At 47.4% G+C, this 25,162-nt stretch overlaps 1 protein-coding gene across 1 annotated transcript in view; it reads right to left on the bottom strand.

Annotated features, from left to right (window-relative positions):
* Window positions 1-25,162, bottom strand: part of VTA1 (vesicle trafficking 1) — a 341,069-nt gene that overhangs the window by 32,149 nt on the left and 283,758 nt on the right. The gene's annotated exons all lie outside the window — the stretch shown is intronic.

The raw sequence follows: 25,162 nt of genomic DNA, 5'->3' as shown, positions 1-25,162 counted from the left end.
GTTCCCCCTTGAATGCTCCAACTCGGTTCTTTGAATGCTACTATTCTAGGTCTAGGAGTGAAGAACGCCTGTAAAACACCTTCATCTACTCCAGGTTCCAAAAGAAAGTGTCTTAGCCTTGTGCCGCAAACAGAGACAAACAGGGAACATATATATTTACACCACACTGCCCACATCAAGGGAGTAAAGAACTGCATCCTCTTGAGAGGAAGGGTATAAACATAAATTAGGCAGAATATCTTGTTTCAAATAAAAATTCATAGTCATATTATGAAAAGATAGAGAAAATAACCCATGAGGGACACTCAGCTCGCTAATGCATTTTTCCTAGGTAACATTCATTAAAATCACTTTAGCTTGACTGTTGTCGGCCCAGAATGGCATCCGGTGACTCAACGAGGTAGCTGCTCAATACAGAGGTGTCCCAAACTAAGTTTTCATCCTCTTCGCAAGGCCCTTCGGAGACCACAATGGATCAGATCCTCAGAGGTAACTTCGGTGGGTCATTGAATGGATACGATGGACGCAAAAATTAAGGAGCTCACCAAAGCTGATTTGTGATGAGATCTTTGGTTTTCAAGACATGGTGGAGGCATTAGACCACTGTGTATCCTCTCCTTAATCAAGGATTAAACTCCTGCCAGACAGGGAAATGGATCTTTGCACCTTGTTGTAGGAAGCTGGCTCTGTATATACTATACCAAAATTGGGTATAGTGTGCACAGAGTCCAGTGGAACCCCAAAGGTAGGCAGAGGTAAAGTTAGATACAACCTTATTGTGGTAGTTTGGTCGAGTAGTAAGGCAGTATCAGAGGACAGTGTTAAGCATTTGTTGCACACACTCTGTCAGCAAATGAATTCACACACTCAAAGACTGAACTTCAGACCAATTGTTTCTGTATAAAAATATTCTTTTAGTTATTTTATTTTCTAGAACCAAGCAAGCCTGGCACAGGTAAGAGATAAATACTTTACAGTAGTAATGCAGTTTGTAAACTGTTTGGTTTGCAGTAGTAAATGTACTTCGATTTGACTTACAGTATTGTTTCAGAGAAATGCAATGATTTGTAAATACAGTACATAGACTTGAATAGGATTTTCAGTAAAATACCAGGTAAGTTACTTTTTGGATTACTTTTCTTACTCAGAGTAGAATGCCTGGACATTCCCTGGAAACAGGTAAAATCGATTTTGTTAAACAGTATAATTTTAAAGAATTTCTTTAGCTTTTCAAACTCCACACTTAGAAACTTTTCCAAGACAAACAGTCAATGTTATCCTAAGGAGGAAAATAGTGTTTACAGGTAAGTTACTTCTGAGATTACTTTTCCTACACAGTGTAGTATACCTGGATACTACACTGGGACATTTCCTGCAAACAGGTAAGTAAAATCGTTTTTGTTAACCGGTACAATTTTAAAGAATTTCTTTAGGTTTTCAAACTCCACACAGAAACTTTTCCAAGAAAAACGGTCAATGTTATCCTATGGAGGAAAATATGGTTATCGGTTTTGAGGTAAGTATTTGGTAGTGGGAGTTGAGGTTCTGGGGGTAGACTGAGGAGTCTCCCAGGGTCAGTGATGCACTCTCGTTACACCCTCAGCGGCACTAGGGCGGCCAGGTGCAGTGTGTTGAGGCCCAATGTTATCCACTGGGTGATAGGGGGCCTCCGGTTGGTGGCTGCTGACGAGCAGGCCACTTGGCTGTGGGAGCAAAGCTCCTGGACTTTAGCTCAGGGTAAAAGGGGAAGCCAGCCATCACACAAGGTGCACCCTCAGCAGCGCTGGGGCGGCCGGGTGCAGAGTGCTGTTTTGGCGTCGGGTGCCCTGTTGTTTTCAATGGGGATTTTCGTTTTTGGTTTTTAACTGCAGGCTCGGTCCAGGAAGACTTCCGTGGGGAATAAACAGCTGGGCAGGTAAGTTGGAGGGCTAGGGGATGTAGTTGCACCTCAGGTTCTTTTCTCCAGGGCGCAGGGCGGCTGGATACACGGGTGTCTTTTGAGGTTGGATTTCACCTTACCTAGCCACTGCGGTTGGGGGGGTCTCCGTGCAGAGGCTGCAGGCGACGTCGGGGAGTCCTGGAGGGGTCAACCCACGGTAGACTCGGACTCTGGAGCACTGGGGGACCTCGCTGGGACCGGTGGGCCACTCGAACTCGGGCCGTAGGCAACGGGTGCAGTGGTAGTTCCAAGCGTCGGGTTTCTTTGTCCTCAGCAGGCTCAGAGTCTGTTTTCGGAGTTTCTTTTGAACAGGGCTGCTGTTCACAGGAGATCCGGACTTTGTTGAAGGCTGTCAGTCCTCCCAGGGGATCTGGAGGTCACTGGCTTCAGGACAAGACTATTTTTGGCACAGGATCTCCGGAAACTGCAGATGGGCCGGTAGGGCTGGGGCCAAGTCAGTTATTCACTGCAGTCTCCTCTGCTGGGTGTCTTCTTTCGTCCTTTTTCTTCTTAGGTTGCGGGAATCTGCCTTCTTGGTTCAGGGCTGCCCCCTAAATACTGTATTTAGGGGGCCTTTTAGGGGCCTTGAGGTCAGTAGCCAATGGGCTACTGACTTTAGGGTGACTACACCCTTGGTGTGCTCACCCCACATGGGAGAGTGAACACAATCCCTAATCCTAATTGGGGAGTGCCTGCCATCTGCAAGATGGCGAGCACTGAAGAGAGGGCTTCACCTCGCCTCCCCCACCTGAGGGGTGGAGTTGGCAGAGGTGGGCACACCTTCTGGGCTGGCTAGTTTTTCCCGCCTGTCTTCCTGCCAAAAAGGAGGGGAGACAGGAAGGGGGCCTACTTCTGCTAGCAGGAGAGGCTGGGGGTCGCATTACAAAGGCTGCCAGTCCTTTGAAGCTCCCCTGCCACAGATGGCTCTTCCTGGCCTGGGGGAGGTGTGAGCACCTCCGCCCAGGAAAGGCTTTGTATCTGGGCTCACGGAGCGAAGGCTCCCACCCTAAGGGTCCAGAAACAGGTCTCGGAGTGGCAGGCTGGTGTGTACCAGTCAGGGAACCCACCAATGGATGGTCGTTTTTCAGGGGGTCATCTCTAAGTTGCCCTCTGTGTGCATTTTTCATTAAATCTCACACTGGCATCAGTGTGAGTTTAATGTGCTTCCCAGTTTTCAGTGTAGCCATTATGGTGCTGTGGAGTTCGTTATGACAAGCTCCCAGCACCATATACTCTTAATAGCAGTGATAGAGCAAGGACTCGTAGAAAAGAGACTTGCTTGGAAGCAATCCGCTCCTTTAACTCACTAACAAGTGACTAAAAGTGTTTTGTGTAAAACTAATGCGCACCACACAAATACGCGGGTTAGTGAAGCTTGCTTATATGTTTACTAATATGGATAACATGAACGAAGGACTAAAACCACTTTAAACGGGAAATCTTTATTGCGCATGCGTCAACTGCACCTATGCAGTATGACGAGCTATCGCTTGGAGGGAAATTCTTGTGCATGAGCATAAGATACTAAAATGGAGTTTTGAAGACTCGCGTGCATGGCATCTGCTTAGCTGAAACAAAAACGAGCTATTTTGCTAATGCGGGGAAAGTATTAATAAGCAAAGGGGAATAGAGTAGAGATGGATGGTATACAGTGAAACCATTTATTTGTGAAATTAATATTTGTCTTTCTGACTTTATCACTAGTGCGCATTTGGGCCTCTCTTTTATAAGTGAAGTTATCTGAGTAAAAGAAAGACTGCACATGTCCGCTGAAAGTTTAACCCGGAATGATGGCATAGATGTTGAGCGGGAGCCAAGGTTGCAAAGTATTCTACTCTGGGAACGGATGGTGAAAAGTTCAACGAAGTGGACTCACATTCAAACTGTTATAATAATGTTGCAAATAAAATGTGAATACATGTGTGAACAGAAAACTATGAATAAAAATTAAGGGGATGGGTTTGTGAACAATGGTCGGACTGACTTAGATGGTATGTAAGCATGGTGTGATGATCTTCCCCCCTTGCCTGACCAATCATATTTCGTATTTTTACGATATTGAAACTTTAGTGGGTGGTACATGAAGAACGAACGGTATAATTAAGATAGCTTTAGTTAGTTAGTTAGCAGAGCTCGGGATGTCGTGTGTGTGGAGCGGGAGATGCTGATGCTGGGAGAGATACTGATGAAGAAGCCGAATGCAGAACCTTCTATCCTAATTTAATTGGGTTAGATAAGAAGATCGTGGAACAATCTCGAGGAGGAACAGAGTGTCAGAGAGGGGTGCAGCACAATCGTCGGCATTCTAGAGAGGTCAACTATCCTGTCCTGAAGTCTTTGTCTCCTGACCTTTCCCGGAGGACCCTTGACAGCCCTTGGGCCAGGGGGTTGGTCTTCACACCATTCTTGGTAATTATAATTTCACGTTATTTGCAGATGTTCTTTTCTCTCTGTCCTCTACCTTTCTGAGCATTGATCATTGTATGAGTCCGTAGTATGTGTTTGATGATTAATCAATCACATTTTCTCTCCTATGAATGATGGTGACTACACTGTATTTTTGAAGTGGTTCACATGAATTTAATTTCGATAAAGATTTAAAACTTTCCCGAGTCTGTGGTTATTTACTTTAAGGTATAGAAAGTTAGAATTATGTTAAATATCACCATCAACTAGTTCAACTAATGGTCCATTGACCAGAGGAAATTACTTTTTGATCAATGAAAGGTTAGTTAGGAATAAGAAATAACTAATCCTAAAAATTGTGAAATCATAAACTTTGACTCCAGCGGTTTACTCAATTGTGTGTGTCTATGGGCCCAGGTGAGTATATGGTAGTGGAGTATCCGTTGTTGGTACTCCGCTGGATCAGCAGGATTGCACTTACAATGTCTAAGAATGGACTTAGACACTGTAGGGGTACAGGCTCATGCACCTGTACCCTCACCACTGGCATAGGGCACCCAGCTAGAGGTGTGACTGATCTATGCCAGGGCAGTGGGTTGTAGGCATGGCACACAGGGATGTGTGCCATGTCTACTCTTCACTTTGTTCTGCACCAAAACACGCAGCCTGCAAAGGCAGTGTGTGTGTGTAAAGGTACAAGGCCTCCAAGGGTGGCACAATACGTGCTGCAGCCCTTAGAGGACTTCCCTGGTCACAGTGCACTGGGTACTTGTGGTACCATTTACCACGGGCTGACCTGTGGCCAGAGATGCCAATTGGGTTAGTTTTGGGGAAAGGACACAGGCCCTGGGAACCTGATTGACAGGGATCCAGGGCACATCAATTGAAAATGCATCAGTAGTCTGTCAAAAAGTGTGGGGGGGGGGGGGGGGGGGGGGGTTACTGCAACAGAAACCCACTTTCCTACACATGTGCAACAAAATTATGGACCTTAAGGACCGAAGCCATAGGGATAATTTACGTTTCTTTGGGATCACTGAAAAGGCAGGAGGTGCGGATGTTAGAGGCTTTCTTTGCGGTTTCCTTTCAACGCTTCTTGGAATCATCTTCTCACCTCCACTGTCATGTACTTCCTAGGAATCCACAGGACCTGCACGTTTTAGATGACCTAAACTGAGGGCTTGGTGTCCCAACTGCTTCCGGACACCCCCACAGGTATGTCACCCGTTAGACCATCTAGCTCTACAGTGTTACTACCACCCCCCTGTATCTTACAGTGGTGTAGGTAGTTTCTGGTAACCACTGACCATGGCAACCCTGATTCCTCAGGGATCTTGGAAAACAGTACAGTACGTTTCGCTCAGACACTTGTGCTTGCTTATTCTTAGAAAATACACAGGATGGCGTTTAGGAAGTTTCAATAAGTATTTATTGGTCCAGCGACAGTCTTGTGTAAAGCATATGTGCTGCGACAATCAGGAGACAGAAGCATACGAAAGAGATTGCTAGTGCCAATATAGTAAATAGTAGATACATTTCTACCATAGTGCTAATAAGATGAACATAAGCAGTTCAGATAAAAACAGTAGCACTTGCATATTCCTAAAGTGCGAGCCCTAAGTAATTTGCCTAAATGTACCTAGCCTAGATCTGTATGTGTAGCATGTATATGCATATATGTGTGTATGTAGCCAAGAAACCCCTAGGGAAGAACCAACCCCCTCACCTGATGGTTGAGAGCGAAGGACCCCATCTCGGCTTCGAGGATGAAACCCCGTAAGGGATGTCAGACCGCTGCGTGTCGAAGATTTAGCATGCAGGACCTGTGTCAGGTTGGAAGGAATTCTCCTCGAATTTGCAGGGGGAAATAATGGTCTTATATACTAGAGTGGTCCCTCCCGGGTTTCTTCTAGAATCTATATGTTTTGAAAACAATCATAAATGTTTTTCCAAACAAATACACTGAAGCACAGCTGGCTGTTGGCCAAGGATGAAACAAGTGGTGACCCTTATACAGAATAATTATACCGTTCCTGAGGACATGCTTATGTACATCAGGTACAGGGATTATGATAGAGTACTGAGAGCCTGGTGTCAAAGAGACAGGAGCAAGCTACTAGGTAAAAGGTCACCTGTTTAGAATTGTTATTGTCGTGTGGATGGGACACATGTATGTAATAGGGGTATACATGACAGGACTAGCCTAAAAGACGTGACACCACTTGAGATGAAAAGAACACATAATAAGACTAAAACAAACTGCTGCCTCATCTGGTCCGAGACCTATTACTGTCTGCATCCTCCAACATGAGCAGGTGCATCATATCCTGATAAATGCAACAGAGAACAAACCCTACGCCTTTGATGGACACAAGATACAGATTGTGGCAGACTTCTCTAAAGAGACGAGTGATCGGAGGAAGGCATTGTGTTAATTTGTGCATTGTTCTTTTCTTCCTTCTTTTTTCTGCATACTTGTTTCTTGTTTTCTTATTTTCTTTTCTCTTCTTCCTCTCTTCTGTTTTCCAATTCTTCCCCCCAGCTCCGCCACATAGACTGCTAGTGGGACCTGACTAACCTCCCTGTCCACCCAGTATCATTCTCGACCTTTAGACTCACCCCTTGGTTCTCACAAAGTTCATGTCCGTGCACACACCCTTGCATTTTTTTCTAGAAGGTCAATGGTCTAACACATTGTATCAAACCCAAAAAGTGCTCTCCTATCTCAATTTCAAACACAGGGATATAGCTCTCCTTCAGGAGACATCTCGCAGAGGCTGAGAAGCTAGGGCGTGATTGGGTGGGCAAAGAGATGCACGCCTGCTGTCCTGCGCGAGCATCAGATGACCCATTGGCACCTGCTGTACTGCGCAAGCAGCAGATGACCTATTGGCACCCCAGAAATGTGGTGTAGCCATTTTGATTCGGAAAACACTGCCCCATGTTGTGCTTAAAACCTGGGTTAATTCGGAGGGCTGCTATGTATTTGCCAAACTAAAGATCAACGGGAAGGTATTATGCATAGGTTCAGAGTATGCGCTCAAGGGTCAGAAGCGTGCATTCCTTCTTTAACTCACCCATTTATTTACGGAAATAGATACAGCGAACATCCTGATAGGCAGGGATTGTAATCTGGCCTGGGATGCGGTCTTAGACCACACTAGTCTGACTGAAGTATCCGATAATGTGGACAGAGCCCTCTAAAGAGATCATGACCTTCGCACACATGACGTCTCTTACATCCAACAGACTGGGAATACTCATACTTGTCCTCGGCTCATGGCACACAACCATGACTGGATTTTTCCTTGATGTCACTTCCCTTTCTTTGGGAGATTTCAGTACTAGAGAGGGCACTCTCTGACCACTCCTCTATTGTCCTGCAGGTACAATTCATAAGCCCTGGCATCTTAACCTATCCAGCTACAACAACTCAGCAGTTAAGAACCAGCTTAAAACCCATGTTCATACTTACAGGGAGAACAATGATGGCTTGGTTGACTCTGCTTTGACATTATGGGCGGTGGTGAAGGCGACTGTTAGAAATGGGATTTTGGGCCGGCTAGGTCATGTAGCCAAAGTCGGGCAGAAACCACTACTCTAGTCAGGATAAGCGAGTTACACTCCTAAAATAAGCCCTGCTCACCCCCTTGGTAGCTTGGCACGAGCAGTCAGGCTTATGTTAGAGGCAGTGTGTAAAGCATTTGCACATAACCAACAGTAATACAGTGTAACCACTACAAAAAGACACCACACCAGTTTAGAAATATATTCAATATTTGTATATACTTAGGACAAGACCAAAAACGATAAAAATCCACAATACAGTACTTAAAAATCTTCGGTTATCAAAATATGCCCGAAAAATAGTTCCTTGATGTCGATAGCTCCGTCAGGGGCTATCACAGCGCCATGAGCAAACAAATCCAAACAGTTCTGGCTGACCGCGGCATTGCGCCAGCTACGGTGTCGGGAAGACCCACAAACAGTACCTTTTAGAAATGCAGGGCATCAGCGACCTCTCGTTGAGCTTCCGCAAGCACGGTGTCTGCATGCGTCTGTTCCGGAGGTTGGTGCAGGAATCGTCCCAGCCCTCGAAGTCACAAGCGTTGCAGATAGATCTCCTCTCTGTTGTGTCAGGAGAGCTGGCTTCGGCAGGTGTTGGGTGCTGCAGTGCGAAGTGCAGCGGTGCAGTGCCCTCAGGTCGCGGTGCGAGCAGCAGTGTCAGATGGCGTTGTCGGTGAGACCAGGGTCACGGTGCGAAGTGAATGCGGTGCTGGCAGGTCGTGGTGCAAGCAGCGGTGTTGTCGTTGCTGGAGCGCTGTCGTCTGGAGTCGATGGCGCCGGCAGGCCAAGGCTGCTGTGCGGGATGAAGGTGGTGCGTTGTGCACTCTACGAGCGGTGCCCTCACACCACGGTGCAAGCAGCTGCGTCAATTTCGTCAGGGACGTTAAGGCGTCGTCGTGAAGCGAGACGGTGCAGAGTGGGGTGCCCACAGGTCACGGTGCGAGCAGCGGCTCGGTGGCGGAGTCAGCAGGCGTCGTCGGTGAGGCGTAGCGGCAGTGCCCTCTGCGGTGCCTTCAGGACATGGAGTCAGCAGCGGTGTCATAGACTGCGTCGGGTTGCTTATTCCTCTGTTGCAGCACAAAACACACAGTCCCCAGTGCTGAGGGCAGAAGAGCTTGAAGTCTTTGCTGTTCCTGAGACTTCTTGAACAGGGGGCAAGCTCTACCTCAAGCCCTTGGAGAAACTCACAAAAGTAGATGGCAGAAAGTTCAGTTCAGTCCTTTCACTGCCCAAAACAGAAGCAGCCACTGCAGGCCAACACAGCAAAGCACACATCAATGTGGTAGATCCTCCTCACAGCTTCTCCAGCTCTTCTTCTTGGCAGTCTTCTTGATCCAAAAGAGTTCTAAAAATCAGGGGTCTGGGCCCCAATAATTATATCCCCAAATCCTTTGATCTCTTAGGCAGAGAGTGTCTGTGCCCAGCCAGAACCAGTTCTGCCTTCTCTGGTGTGACTTCCTGGCAGGAGGTGGAGACGGCATGGCAAGGAAATCTCCTCCCCCTTCCCCAATTGCAGCCCAGGTCTATTCAGCCCTTTCCTGACCCACCTAGACTATCTGGAGCCACTCCTGCTCCCCAGCCTTCTGTCATCCAAAACCCAGACAGGCAATCCATATTCCATCAGAGGCACATGGGATGACTGAGCAAGAAAATACCTACTTTCTAAAAGTGGCATTTTCAAACACAGAATGGAAAAATCACCCTCACTAAAAGATGCATCTTTAGATTCTGAGTTCAGGCATACTAAACTTTATTTTCCTACCCAATTCCCCGGGCCAGTTATGTTTATAAAATGTTATAAACAAACTCCCCATTCTGTCCTATGGGGAACCGGTAGCCTTGCAATAGCGAAAAACGAAATTGGCCGTAGTTCACGATCAGGACATGCCACACACACCAGGGCATGTCCTACCATTCACATGCACTCTACCCGGCCCACAGGGGTACCTTGGGCCTACCTTAGGGGTGGCTGACATGTAAGAAAAGGGAAGGTGAGGGACTGGCAAGTGTGAGCACTGGCCAAGTCGACATGGCAGATACAAACTGTGCGCAGACTCCGCAATGGCGAGTCTGAGTTACCTTTTACGGGCCGTTCGTGTGGGTGGCACAATCCCGTGCTGCAGCCCACCAACGGTATTGGATTCACAGGCCCTGGCACACGCAGTCCACTTTACTAGGGACTGACACATAAATCAAACAGGCCTATCATGGAAACACCAATCCATAACACATTTTACCACAGGAGCACTTGCACTTTACCACTGATTAGCTGTGAGATGCCAAGTCTAACAGCGACAAACAGGGGCAGCTGATGAGGGACGCAGCCCTGCCCAATAGGCAGAAGGAGGAGCGTCAGAAAGCAATGGAGGCAGATATAGCCACAACCTTTTGCTACTGCCAGGCTCAACCTTGAGAGGGCTTGTAAGAACCTCAATACTCTTTTTACATCCAAAGCCGAGTATGCTCTACCGCGGTTGTAATACCGGCACTACGAACAGGGAGCGAAGGCAGGATAGCTACTGGTGGCGTAGCGCAGGCAGAGGGAGGAGGGCATGGCCATTCCTGCAATCATCATTGACCCTGGGGTGTTAGTCACAGGAAACTGCAGACGTGTTTGCATCTTACTATAGGGCCCTCTACTCCCCGGAACTTGTCCAGGGATCAGCGCAGATGAACGCCATTTTGGATGTTATTCACTTATCGTGTCAGTAATAGGAAGGAAGGCAACTGCTTCAGGGGCGATCATTGAAGAGGAGATTGAGCAGGCCATCTCTGATATACTCTATCATAAAGCCCCAGGCGAAGACGGCTTACCAGCAGAGTTTTACAAATGGACCAACTCCGAGGTGGTGAGTCTTCTCCATGAGACCTTCGCTGAGACTGATCGCATGGGTTCCTTGGGTTTAGTTTCCAACAGGGCATTGATTTCAGTCCTTCCCAAACCAGGAAAAGCCCCTCTTCTTCGTGGCAGTTATCGTCCTATATCCCTGCTTAATGGAGATGTCAAGATACTGGCCAGTATTCTAGTGGCCCACCTCTAGGGGGTCCTTCCCACTCCTATTCACCACTCGTAAGTAGGCTTTGTCCCAGGACAGTCATCTCGTAATCATCTTCGCACACTAGCTCATGTGGTCTGGCTAGCAACGGATCTTCTGGGTGATGCCAAGGCGCTGTAGCTGGATACAGAGAAGGACTTTGATAGGATAGAATGGAACTACCTGTTTGCCCCACTCTTGGAATTTGGCCTTGGTGACAACTTCACCTCCAGAGTGAGGTGGCTCTTCGATTTCCCCTCAGCACAAGTCAATTGTGAGAGCTTTCTTTCAGTTCCCTTCCCAGTCTGCAGCGGCACCAGTCAGAGTTGCCCACTCTCCCCCCTGCTATTTCTGCTTGCAATGGAGCCTTTAGCGGCATCCATACACCAATCAAACCAGATCATTGGTATCCCCAAGCATGGAGGACCCTCAAAACTGTAATTCTATACAGATGACATTTCACACACCCTTACCTTCCTCCATTCCCACGATGTTAGAGATCACTGACATTTTTGCACCAATATCCGGCTAAAAGTTGAACTGGGGAAAGAGCAAAGCCCTGCTGCGGTTGCAAATCACCACATGTGCCACCATCGCCGGTTATCCATTCCAGTGGAAGAATTCCTGCCTTAAGTACTTAGGCATCCGAGTTAACAGAGGCCTCGCGTGCATGGTGACGGACAACCTGGACCCAATTATGGAGCGAATGGACTTCGGGACTGGTCGCACCTGAGGTCTCTCTGGGGACAGACTCAAGCAGTGAAAATGGTTATCTTCCCACGAATCATGTATGTGTTGGGCATGCTTCCCCAACTAATACCCCTCTCGACCCTCCGTCAGATAGAGGAGACCATTGGGGCCTTCAGCTGGGGTTCAGCGAGACCTCGCCTGGCAATTCAGAAGCTTTTTGCCCATAGATCAGCAGGAGGACCGGGCCTGTCCTCTGTGGAGCATTATTGTATAGTCTTACACTGGCGTGCACAAATGGCAGACATGCACCCTCAGGTTCAAGACACCCTGTTATGGGTTGCGATCGAACGCAGACTCCAAGAGGCCTCGTTGGGATTACAGGTCCTCTATCATCTGGCCCAGCCACCAGATCCCCCAACCCTATGCTGAAAGCCATGTACGCCACCTAGATACGAGCTCACAAGCTCTTTTCGGTTGATGTGCATCTCCATGACAAGGTTCCCCTCTGAAACAATACTGGTATTCGCATAGGGGGGCCATGCTTGAGTGGGGCTCCTGGCGTAGAGCTCGGATTCTAACACTCATGCAGCTGATTTCAGATGCCACAGGACAAATTTGGCCTGTTGAATACTCAACAATGGCGCTACACACAATTAGGTCATTGCCTGCAGAGCAAATGGGGTCCTCAACCCTAGACCATCCCATGTTCCTTGGTGCTCTCTTACCTTAACACTTGGGGTCAGTTTAAAGAGTGTGATGTCCGGGGTCTCTAATTTTCTGATTCGCCACCTCTACTCCCAGCCACAATTGGCTAGCCTCAGGATAACCTGGCAGGCTCGCCTGCAGATGGAATATAATGAGGAGGACTGGGTAGAACTCTTGGAAGCCCTGGAACGGGGAGTCCGAGAATCACAGATGAAGTTGAGTCTATTTAGGATTCTTCAGGGCTTGCATGGGACCCCAGCACAGCTTCAGGTTGCTCCCTCACTCTGCCTGCTGGCGATGCGATCACGCACCCTGTGATATATTTCATATATTAATTGACTTATCTGCCATTCATTCCTTCTGTGGGGTCTATGCTCCGGGAGACAATGGATTTGCCCTCGCCACATTGCGGACCCCATATTTCTCCTCAATGACTTATCGGACATTTACGAGGTGACCCGCCATGCCGGTCATCTGCTTGTCAGTGCCCTTGCAGCTGCCAAGATCTGTATTCTACAACACTGGCGTTCTCCACAACTGCCGTCTCATGAGGAATGACTTGCAGAAATATACAAGACTGCATACTATGATAAGGTCACTTACAACTTAATGGACAAAGCAGATATTTTCTAATGAGGTCTCCCTTCCTGAAGGATGCCCCACTCCCAATTTGCCATGACTCTTGATTCTGTCTTGTCATTGTAACAGCACTCCCCCCACCCCCCCGCAGTACTATACTTGGGCTTCGTTTGAATAATCCATTTACCTGCCCTCTCTACCCTGCTTTGTAGTTTAGTTTGTCTTCCCTCCCTTCTTTTTCCTCCTGTCCTTTTCCCTTTATTTTATTTTCCTCTCTCCATATATGGCTCATTTCCATCTTTTTTCTTTTTTTCTTATATTTTAGTAACATTTGGTATTGGTAAATTTACCCAAACAGCATTTGCATCTTACTATGGATTTCTGCAGGACGTGCATGTCATTGAATTTGATGAAGTTTCTTGAAAGAGGCCAAACACTAGCAATTCTAAGATGGTTATGGATGTGGCTACTTTTCAGGACCTCCTACAGCACTGTAAACCATGATCATCAGTTTCCACAAAACTTTCAGGCAGTAGCTCACCTGGTCTAAGAAATTAGACTACTTAGGGACAGACGAAAAAAGAGTCCAATCTGGCTTATGATCCATCTGTCAAAGAGCGGGGAAACGAGACATGTTAGCGATATGGTGGCCCATCATTGCAACCAAAGTCTTTTTCTTTGGATCTTTCATCAGGAACCCGAGAATAAATTGGAAGAGGGGGACAATAATTAGTCGGACCTGTGGCAGAGCTGTAGAGAGAGGTTTAATCTCCTCATACAGTACTTCTCAGATGAGAAAAAAAGACATTTCAGGTAGCATCAGGTGTAGTTACCTTGAGATTTTCCTCCCCTGTAATGTAATTCACTCACAAGGACTGATCATTCATATCTGCTGACAGACACATCTGCCAAGACCAAGAGCACGGTATCAACTTAGGTCTGAGTGGACTACTTGGTTGTTCAGTCTTGACTATCAGTGACAGACCTCTCAACCTCTCAGCAGTGGGCAGACGGCTTCTAAAAATTAATTCCAGCCATTTGTCCTTGCTGTCTTCGTTGGAGACCTTTGGCCTTGCATGCTGACAGATCACAAAATAGTTCTCCTAGCCCTTGATTTTACTTCCGACAGCCCTTGAGCCAACCAATGTAGAACATATTGTTTCACTTTTTCATTTATAGGGTATGGGTCTGCAAGTTCCAGCATGCATGCTGTTTCACAATACTGTCTGTAAAGTGAGCAGAGTTTTCAGCTCAAAGTATCAGACGTGACAAAGGCTGAAGGATTGTCCTGGTTCTGACGGCACACATAGGCCACACACAAAGGACAAGATACACCCTGTGACGACAATTACAGTACCATTAGGGTTTCAAAAAAACAAGACTTGAGAAATGCTACCTGCATAAATTCAACAACGTATTCTCAACACTGTGGCTATTTCATTAGTTTCTGGTTTAGAAGACTAGTGTGTAAAGTCTACGGTCAACATTTCCTCTTTTAGGAACAAGCTGAACCATGCTTGTGGGCATATATCTACTATTTTCTATTTTTTTAAAGAAATAAATAAAAGGCAAATAGGAGTAAGAACGATCTTGGTGCAAGCAACTAAAAAAAAAAACAGATTCCACTTCAGACCCTTCAAATATACAGCCATCTTCAGCTTTGATGGATCTGAAAATATTGCTAGTGAAGTGCCCCGAGCCCATGTTTATCTCACTCTTCACTCTCCAATTAGTACTGGGTCAACTGGAGGTGTTGATCTCATAAGACTCTCCACAGCATCATGATGCCTTTAGTCAAAAGAGTACTGAAGACAAATACGTCTTATAACATGACAAATGGGGAAGGTGTTTATGCGGTCCTTTATTATGATGTACAACGTTGACATAAAGTATACATGAAGTATGTGTTCGTGTTAGTCTTGGCAGCTGCATGGTCAGCTTAGCCAAGAAGCACTGAGCAGATATACATTGAGGTATGTTTACTTTTCAGGAAGGCACACCACTCACCAGCATTACTTTGTCCAAGATTGATGATGCCCCAAAGTGTGCACAAGCAACAGGTCATTTACACCAGATTCACTATCTTCATAGGAGACAGAAACCTTTACGTGCATATAAAAGGCACAATAGATGGGGTCAGTAACTTACATTGCGGAAATGTGGAGAATAAGAAGTATTCCACAGTGACCACTTGATGGGACTGGGTGGGTGAAGGCATGTAGTGCTTGTTTCTTTTTTATAGTGGTGCCTCTGTTGACCGGTCTTTAAACTGTCATTACCCTAATTAAATTCTCATGGTTGCATAGGAAAGTATGAACTCCAATGAAGAGCAAGCAACAAGCATTTCACAAATGGCCTTTGGAGATATTTAATGATGAACACCACAATCTTTGATCCATTCTTCAAGTAAGATGGCCTTCCTTTGACCTGGTGCACTCTTTGGTGCACTCTGTTGTGGTTGTGCTTACAGTTCTTTGTTGGAGTGCACCATTCCTGCACCTACCTACCACAAACTCTTCGAGGTGCTTCCTCTGATACTGGACTGAGCCATCTGCCCTGTGGCCTTTGGCTCCAATGTAGGTTCTTTGCATGTGGCCCTGGTTGCTTCTCTCATTCATGGTAATAGAGGACTCAGGTCCCAGTGCACTCATTCTGCACATGATCCCTAGTCTGTGCTTCTCTTACCTATCATGCCTAATGCCCTCTCTTTGATGTGCTCTATGTTGCTTTTATTGTTTGTCTGGCCCATCCTGCTTGGGGGCCCTGTCTGGCATTCCATTTCTAGAAGTGATCCGTGATCTTTAAACACAACGCTGCTCTTAACCAACCTGTCTACACCACCTTCCTCTGCATGTTTCCTCTTGTTGTCTCTTGACCTGTCCCGTTGGCTAGTCATTGCTACAGTGTGCCTTCCCTACATGTGTCCACTGGTTCCTTTCCAACCTATCCTTCCCATGACTTTATGTCTCGAGTGTAACATTTCTGTATGAGATCACCAGATAGAGCTTTCCATTCTGTCTGCCAGTGGCACGTTCTCTAGCGCATCCATGCATGGCAATTCGGACCGCCCATTCCATTGTCATTTGCTCTTCTACACGCTCCATGCATTTGGCCAATAGTGTTCTCATGATTACTTTTGTCTACAAGTTCTTTGTCCAGCAGTCCCTTTCTGCGGGTGGCCTTTGATGCTCTTCAGCGTATTGCCCTTGCCCTGGTCCATCATAGGCACTACCAGTGGTAAAAAAAAAATACAAGCCGGCCGATAAAGAACGGAGTACCAGTCAGAGGTTGAGAGAAAGAGAGAGGAGAAAAGAGGAAGAGAGAGGAAGCAAGGATGTGAGAGAGCAAATTAAAGAGAGGGAAGTGAAGTTGGCAACAGAGGGTTTTATACCTCATATCACTTTGCAGTATTTGCAACGAGTTACTGGGCAAGCTATCTGGAGAGGCTAAAGGTGTCATATACATCTACTTGGCAGTTACAGGAATCAGAAATGGAGGCAGGCGGTTGGTCCAACAGCTAGCGTGAGTTGATATTTTCAATAATAATGTGATAACTGACACATTATATCCTCTATCTTTGTCTTCAATTCATAGAACAGATGAATGTCAATATGGCCTGCATATTGACAAGGGCGCGTAACTGTCTTACCATCCTCCTACACAAAGAGTAAAGACTGCTTTGCATAATGTTAACACCAATATTAACACAAGTGATGTTGGCTTCTGTTGAGACGTCACTGGAGTAAAGAACCACATTGATAGTGTTGCTTGCAGAAGAAGATTCCTTCTTCCTCTATCTGCCCCGACTAGTTTGTTCTCATGCAATAAACTACAGCTTCGTCCAGTAATTTTCACACCCTTTACACCTGTTCCCATGAAGCATTGATAAGTGGTTGAAAACTGGAGTCAAGAAGAATAATGTGCAGTCATTTGGTGTTTAGGAGCTATGCATGAAAGCTTGGCTGAACAGGCATTATACTTTGCACTATCTACACTGACTGTTCATGTCAGTCAGCTCCTCCACTCCACATAACCATTCTGCAAAATGGTGAAAACGAATCATTGTGCAGTGTGTTTTGCAATGTGTTTTTTTGGATTGTCAAAGTATTTTAATAGATTTTCAATTGCCACTGTAGAATGCAAGATCAAAAACACCAACAGTGGTCATCCACGGTTGATAATGAATGCCACAGATACCCAAAAAAAGGCTTGACTTGCTTTGTGAGGTAGCAAAGACTTGCAAGTGTCCAACCCAACGAACAAATACGCACACTTTTGTTCACACTCCTTAGAACTATCCCCCTGGATAGCGCTGTTAAATAAGAAATTGTGCCAATAATAGCCAGCGGATGAATTATTCTTCATATGTTTTAAACATATTATATCACTGGACTCTGCCCACTCAGGCCATGAAGGAGTGAGCAACATATTTATGTATTTTACAATATTAAGGCAATTCTAGCACATTATGTTCTGACAAACTACCTTTGACCAGTTCCTAAAGAATGTGATTAGAAATATCAGACGATAAACTCTTGAATTAATTCATCTCAGGCAGGAGAGTCCTTCAGGAAAGACACTGAAGTGTGGCATCCAGACAACCCTGTGTAACCCTTTGGTCAATATCTGTGAAGAGATGATTGGACCCCATAAAGCAAATCTGAGTAAACTAAAAGTGAATAAATGTAAACGATATTTGAAGTCAGAAAAAACTTACTTCTGTCTCCTCTATTCCTAAGAGAGATGCAAGACACCAAACAAGTTTTTTTCTCTCCTCGCTGGTCGAGGAACCCACTCTTGGAGCTGCTAGAGACCTTGACTTGGTCTTTGAGGTGAGGCTACAGGACCTGAAGAGGTCGTTACTTCGGTTCAGCATTCTTAAAAAATGCTGGGTGCTGAGCACCCCGAAAATAACCAAAGTGTAGGATAAAGAGATAACCTAATATGGGAGCTTTAAGAATCAGGTGTCCTGAGATGGCCAGCACACTTTTGGAATTAAGCACTTTTGTAGACAAAGCAGCTGTGTCCTTATGAGTCTGATGTCTGTGATACAGGCACAGAATGCAGTGTCAGAATCATCTTGGGTATGTATATCCTGGCTCACTTTCAACAACTGCATGGATTAGCGAGTACAAACTTTTAATCGTTCAATCCTTTAGCCTTGACAAATGCTTGCTGGATGATGCCTATGACCACCAGCTCCCTGAGTTTGGCACAGCCATTGGTTCATCATCCTCTTCAGATGGGGGTGGTTCACGTGCATCATCCTGAACATTATGGAGAATGTGCTGGTGTTTTCGACAAAACAGCAGAAGAAAGACAACCACTTCATAGGGAGTAACAGGGTTGTACTGATTTCCATAAGTAGCTAAAAGTCCATGTGGGTGAATGTATGCACTTTTTTTTGGTTTAAATTTCTTTTATTAGTTTTCAACATAGAGAAAGAACGAACGCGCCATTGTGCTCTGCAGTCATCGGGGTACAACCCGGCAGTCATAGTGCTATGTTCGACCATCAAAAAAGAATGAAAGAAAGAAGAAACATCCCCACCCCCTCCTCCTCCCTAAAAAAGGACCCGCCCCTATTAGATGGAAGAACAAGGAACAATCTAGGAGAGGATCGTCTAGAGCATACTAAATGGTGGAAGTGTTGGGGCAGTCTATTTAGAAGGGTCTGCAAGTCTCAGTAAGCGTAGGTATTTTGGGCAGGTGAGCTCTGTAAACTCTGATGTCAATAGCGTAAGAAAGGGAGCACACAGGTCGTGAAAGGAGGCCCCTGGGTGAGTCAAAGAGAGAGAGAGATCCTTTCCATCCCCAAAATGGCCCACAACCTATGAAGCCATCCTAGGCGTGTAGGGACTGTCTTGGTACCCCAGTGCGACAGAACATTTTGGACTGCTGCTCCTAGAGCTAATGCCATCTGCTTACCCCTCTGAGATTTAAGGGGAAGGTGATGGGGTTGGGAAGGCCCAGGAGAACATAGACTGGGAATCTAGGAATCTGGGTGTCGAAGTGGGAATCTACATTGTCAGGGATTTGCTGCCAATATGTCCCCAGGGATGGGCACTCCCACAGCAGGTGGGTAAGAGTGCCCAGTGAACCACAGGCCCACCAGCACTGCGGGCTTCGGGAAGGGTTACCCCTATGGAGCCTCACTGGGGTTAGGTACCAGTAGGTGGCCAATTTAGCGGCAGTCTCAATAGAGGCAACATTACGTACTGTGCGTCGTACCCTATAAAATATATCACTACTAACAACAGGGGAACCCTACTCACAAGGAACCAGGGTATTACGTAATGTAAAAAGACAAAGGTTCCAGTGGATAATAAGGAATTAATATAAATGATAATACTGCACAGTCGCAATAACACTGTAAGGACTATAGTGTCAGGGGGCAAAATAAATTCTCTACACAGTACATTTAAATAATTATTTATGAAAGACAGCAATCAGTATATACACTTCATTAAATCAAAACCGCAAAACTTGTGCGTAGTGTCCCCAAGTGAAACATGGAACCAAAAAGTGACTGTACATTGTGAAACAAATTTCATGACACAAGGTTTCCATAAAATTATGTAGAACGGCCAATTGGATACAATTTAAAGACAGTCCACATATACAATGATGCAGACTGGGTAATGGTCCGTCCTATACACTGGTCGACGGCGTTTCGACCCTTCTGCAAATGTAGGGTCTCTTCAGGACTGTCAATACAGGGACATCTGAGTTATGAAATTATTCTTAGTGACGTTGTGGTGTCTTGTGAAAAAGTGAAAAGGAGAGGAAATGAACTCACGCGAGTACCCAGCCGGGTTCTCACGAGATGAACCGTGATTTTCGTTTGATGTCTAGGGTCTTGCTAACGCTGCGATGTGCAGACTTTCTTCAGTATTGCCTCATGTGCACATTATGTGAAGTCATGGTTGAATAGTTCAATATATGGTATGTAATGCGGGCGGATCATCCGCCCGCATTACATACCTGCTGGTGTGACGAGCGGTGTGCGACCTACTTTTCCTCAATTTAAACGGCTTCCTTAAGCCAACGGGCTGACGAGCCTTGAGTCTGCACCTGCGCGCCAGGAGAGGTACTTGACCTGCTTTTAATTACATTTGGCAGTCCACGCGGCACCCCTTTACATTGACCTGCTCCCTGCTGACGAGAGGCAACTACCTCGAAACACGTGTCCAGGGATGGCTAACGCATACACATACTGTTCTATTTACTTTTTGTGGCATAGGCGTACCCGCCGTCACCACTACATTTCCCACAGTCCTTTGGGGCAACTTGCTGGTGTGACGAGCGGTGTGCGACCTACTTTTCCTCAATTTAAACGGCTTCCTTAAGCCAACGGGCTGACGAGCCTTGAGTCTGCACCTGCGCGCCAGGAGAGGTACTTGACCTGCTTTTAATTACATTTGGCAGTCCACGCGGCACCCCTTTACATTGACCTGCTCCCTGCTGACGAGAGGCAACTACCTCGAAACACGTGTCCAGGGATGGCTAACGCATACACATACTGTTCTATTTACTTTTTGTGGCATAGGCGTACCCGCCGTCGCCACTACATTTCCCACAGTCCTTTGGGGCAACTTGCTGGTGTGACGAGCGGTGTGCGACCTACTTTTCCTCAATTTAAACGGCTTCCTTAAGCCAACGGGCTGACGAGCCTTGAGTCTGCACCTGCGCGCCAGGAGAGGTACTTGACCTGCTTTTAATTACATTTGGCAGTCCACGCGGCACCCCTTTACATTGACCTGCTCCCTGCTGACGAGAGGCAACTACCTCGAAACACGTGTCCAGGGATGGCTAACGCATACACATACTGTTCTATTTACTTTTTGTGGCATAGCGTACCCGCCGTCGCCACTACATTTCCCACAGTCCTTTGGGGCAACTTGCTGGTGTGACGAGCGGTGTGCGACCTACTTTTCCTCAATTTAAACGGCTTCCTTAAGCCAACGGGCTGACGAGCCTTGAGTCTGCACCTGCGCGCCAGGAGAGGTACTTGACCTGCTTTTAATTACATTTGGCAGTCCACGCGGCACCCCTTTACATTGACCTGCTCCCTGCTGACGAGAGGCAACTACCTCGAAACACGTGTCCAGGGATGGCTAACGCATACACATACTGTTCTATTTACTTTTTGTGGCATAGGCGTACCCGCCGTCGCCACTACATTTCCCACAGTCCTTTGGGGCAACTTGCTGGTGTGACGAGCGGTGTGCGACCTACTTTTCCTCAATTTAAACGGCTTCCTTAAGCCAACGGGCTGACGAGCCTTGAGTCTGCACCTGCGCGCCAGGAGAGGTACTTGACCTGCTTTTAATTACATTTGGCAGTCCACGCGGCACCCCTTTACATTGACCTGCTCCCTGCTGACGAGAGGCAACTACCTCGAAACACGTGTCCAGGGATGGCTAACGCATACACATACTGTTCTATTTACTTTTTGTGGCATAGGCGTACCCGCCGTCGCCACTACATTTCCCACAGTCCTTTGGGGCAACTTGCTGGTGTGACGAGCGGTGTGCGACCTACTTTTCCTCAATTTAAACGGCTTCCTTAAGCCAACGGGCTGACGAGCCTGGAGTCTGCACCTGCGCGCCAGGAGAGGTACTTGACCTGTTTTTAATTACATTTGGCAGTCCACGCGGCACCCCTTTACATTGACCTGCTCCCTGCTGACAAGAGGCAACTACCTCGAAACACATGTCCAGGGATGGCTAACGCATACACATACTGTTCTATTTACTTTTTGTGGCATAGGCGTACCCGCCGTCGCCACTACATTTGCCACAGTCCTTTGGTGCAACTTGCTGGTGTGACGAGCGGTGTGCGACCTACTTTTCCTCAATTTAAACGGCTTCCTTAAGCCAACGGGCTGACGAGCCTTGAGTCTGCACCTGCGTGCCAGGAGAGGTACTTGACCTGCTTTTAATTACATTTGGCAGTCCACGCGGCACCCCTTTACATTGACCTGCTCCCTGCTGACGAGAGGCAACTACCTCGAAACACGTGTCCAGGGATGGCTAACGCATACACATACTGTTCTATTTACTTTTTGTGGCATAGGCGTACCCGCCGTCGCCACTACATTTCCCACAGTCCTTTGGGGCAACTTGCTGGTGTGACGAGCGGTGTGCGACCTACTTTTCCTCAATTTAAACGGCTTCCTTAAGCCAACGGGCTGACGAGCCTGGAGTCTGCACCTGCGCGCCAGGAGAGGTACTTGACCTGTTTTTAATTACATTTGGCAGTCCACGCGGCACCCCTTTACATTGACCTGCTCCCTGCTGACAAGAGGCAACTACCTCGAAACACATGTCCAGGGATGGCTAACGCATACACATACTGTTCTATTTACTTTTTGTGGCATAGGCGTACCCGCCGTCGCCACTACATTTGCCACAGTCCTTTGGTGCAACTTGCTGGTGTGACGAGCGGTGTGCGACCTACTTTTCCTCAATTTAAACGGCTTCCTTAAGCCAACGGGCTGACGAGCCTTGAGTCTGCACCTGCGTGCCAGGAGAGGTACTTGACCTGCTTTTAATTACATTTGGCAGTCCACGCGGCACCCCTTTACATTGACCTGCTCCCTGCTGACGAGAGGCAACTACCTCGAAACACGTGTCCAGGGATGGCTAACGCATACACATACTGTTCTATTTACTTTTTGTGGCATAGGCGTACCCGCCGTCGCCACTACATTTCCCACAGTCCTTTGGGGCAACTTGCTGGTGTGACGAGCGGTGTGCGACCTACTTTTCCTCAATTTAAACGGCTTCCTTAAGCCAACGGGCTGACGAGCCTTGAGTCTGCACCTGCGCGCCAGGAGAGGTACTTGACCTGCTTTTAATTACATTTGGCAGTCCACGCGGCACCCCTTTACATTGACCTGCTCCCTGCTGACGAGAGGCAACTACCTCGAAACACGTGTCCAGGGATGGCTAACGCATACACATACTGTTCTATTTACTTTTTGTGGCATAGGCGTACCCGCCGTCGCCACTACATTTGCCACAGTCCTTTGGTGCAACTTGCTGGTGTGACGAGCGGTGTGCGACCTACTTTTCCTCAATTTAAACGGCTTCCTTAAGCCAACGGGCTGACGAGCCTTGAGTCTGCACCTGCGTGCCAGGAGAGGTACTTGACCTGCTTTTAATTACATTTGGCAGTCCACGCGGCACCCCTTTACATTGACCTGCTCCCTGCTGACGAGAGGCAACTACCTCGAAACACGTGTCCAGGGATGGCTAACGCATACACATACTGTTCTATTTACTTTTTGTGGCATAGGCGTACCCGCCGTCGCCACTACATTTCCCACAGTCCTTTGGGGCAACTTGCTGGTGTGACGAGCGGTGTGCGACCTACTTTTCCTCAATTTAAACGGCTTCCTTAAGCCAACGGGCTGACGAGCCTTGAGTCTGCACCTGCGCGCCAGGAGAGGTACTTGACCTGCTTTTAATTACATTTGGCAGTCCACGCGGCACCCCTTTACATTGACCTGCTCCCTGCTGACGAGAGGCAACTACCTCGAAACACGTGTCCAGGGATGGCTAACGCATACACATACTGTTCTATTTACTTTTTGTGGCATAGGCGTACCCGCCGTCGCCACTACATTTCCCACAGTCCTATGGGGCAACTTGCTGGTGTGACGAGCGGTGTGCGACCTACTTTTCCTCAAGTCATTTGGTATTGTCGGAGCATTGGCGTCTGGGGACAAACCCGGACAGATCCAGGTCGATCAGCCCGGGAAGATGACGAGAAAGTCTGGCCCCCAGGATTCCGGTAAAAATCTTTAAGTCCACATTGAGAAGGGATATAGGGCGGTAAGGACCGCAAAGGCGTTTATCCTTATCGGGTTTAGGGATCACCGTTATCAACGCTTCTATCATGGAGGGCGGAAAGGAGGAAGCCAGGGTAGACCCAATCAAGTTAAAAACCCGTACCAAGAGTGGGGCTAATACGGTGCAAAACGTTTTGTAAAAAACGGAGGAGAACCCACCCGGGCCTGGCGACTTGTTGGGTTTCAAACGGGAGATTGCTGAAATGACCTCCTCCAGCCGTATGGGGGCCTCAAGTTCTGCCTCCTGGTTTGGTAAAAGTTTAGCCGTGGCAACACCTTGAAGGTAATGGATTGGTCCGTTCTCAGGCAAAGATTGAGCCTCATAAAGGTCTCGTAGAATTGTCGGAACGCATCTACGATCTTAGGGTCATCATCACAGTCCCTACCTCGCTGGTCCCGTATGTGTGTGACTCTGGACGCTTGTCGTTGCGCCCGGAGTCGATTTGCAAGAAGGCGCCCGCACCGATCACCTCCCACATAGGATGCGTGTTTCAGGCGGAGGGCTGTGTACTCAGCCCGGTCAACATCCAGCCCTGCTAGCTGTGCCCTGGCTGCTTTAAGAAGTTTCCAGACCCTGGGTGCCCCCGTCCTTTGATGTATGCGCTGTAGCTTGGCCACTTCCCCCGTCAAGCGCTCCCATTTCTCTCTCCTGTCTTTGTTATCAGCCGCCGCTATGCCAAGAAATCCCCCCCCCCCCCCCCCCCCCCCCCGAACCACTGCTTTCAGTGCTTTCCATAGAGTTGTCACAGGGATGGTAGGGGAGTCATTAAGGTCTAAGTAATCCGTTATGCACTTCTGGATTTGTTGTACTACTGAGGGGAGCTGTAACATAGTCTCATGCAGTCACAAGAAGCGTCGGGTAGGGTGGCGGTGATGAAGAGATAGAGATATCTTTATCACCGAATGATCAGACAATGGGCATGGAAGGATCTCTACGTCCCGTGTCTGTTGCGTCAGTGAATCGGAGGTGAGATCATAGTCAATTCTGGCATATGTCTTGTGTGGGTGGGAGTAGAAGGTGTATGCCCTAGTCCCTGGATGGCGAAGTCTCCAGATGTCTGTAAGTCCGGCCTCTGCTAGTAGGTGTTTCCCCTCTCTAGAAAGGGCCCCTGACTGCCTCATCTCTGTCCCGAGCGGTCCATCACGCCATCAAAGTTCGAGTTAACCCCCCCCCCCCCAAAGCAGTGTTTTGTCCGGTAGGCCGGTGAGCTCGTGAATTACTCCCTAAAAAAGCCCTCCTGCCCGTCATTGGGGGCGTAGTACACCATAGCTATTGTGAATTTGTGGGAGTCCAGTGAAAAAGTGTGTGCCGAAAGCCTTCCCATGATGTCGGCTTGTTTGCTACCTATTTGGTCCGGGAACTTAGCGGGGACCAGAATTGCCA

This window comes from Triturus cristatus, chromosome 6 (genome assembly GCF_964204655.1).
Source record: "Triturus cristatus chromosome 6, aTriCri1.1, whole genome shotgun sequence".
In the NCBI taxonomy this organism is placed as follows: Eukaryota; Metazoa; Chordata; class Amphibia; order Caudata; family Salamandridae; genus Triturus; species Triturus cristatus.
The sequence above is the reverse complement of the archived record's forward strand: the minus strand, read 5'-3'. Positions and strand labels throughout refer to the sequence as shown.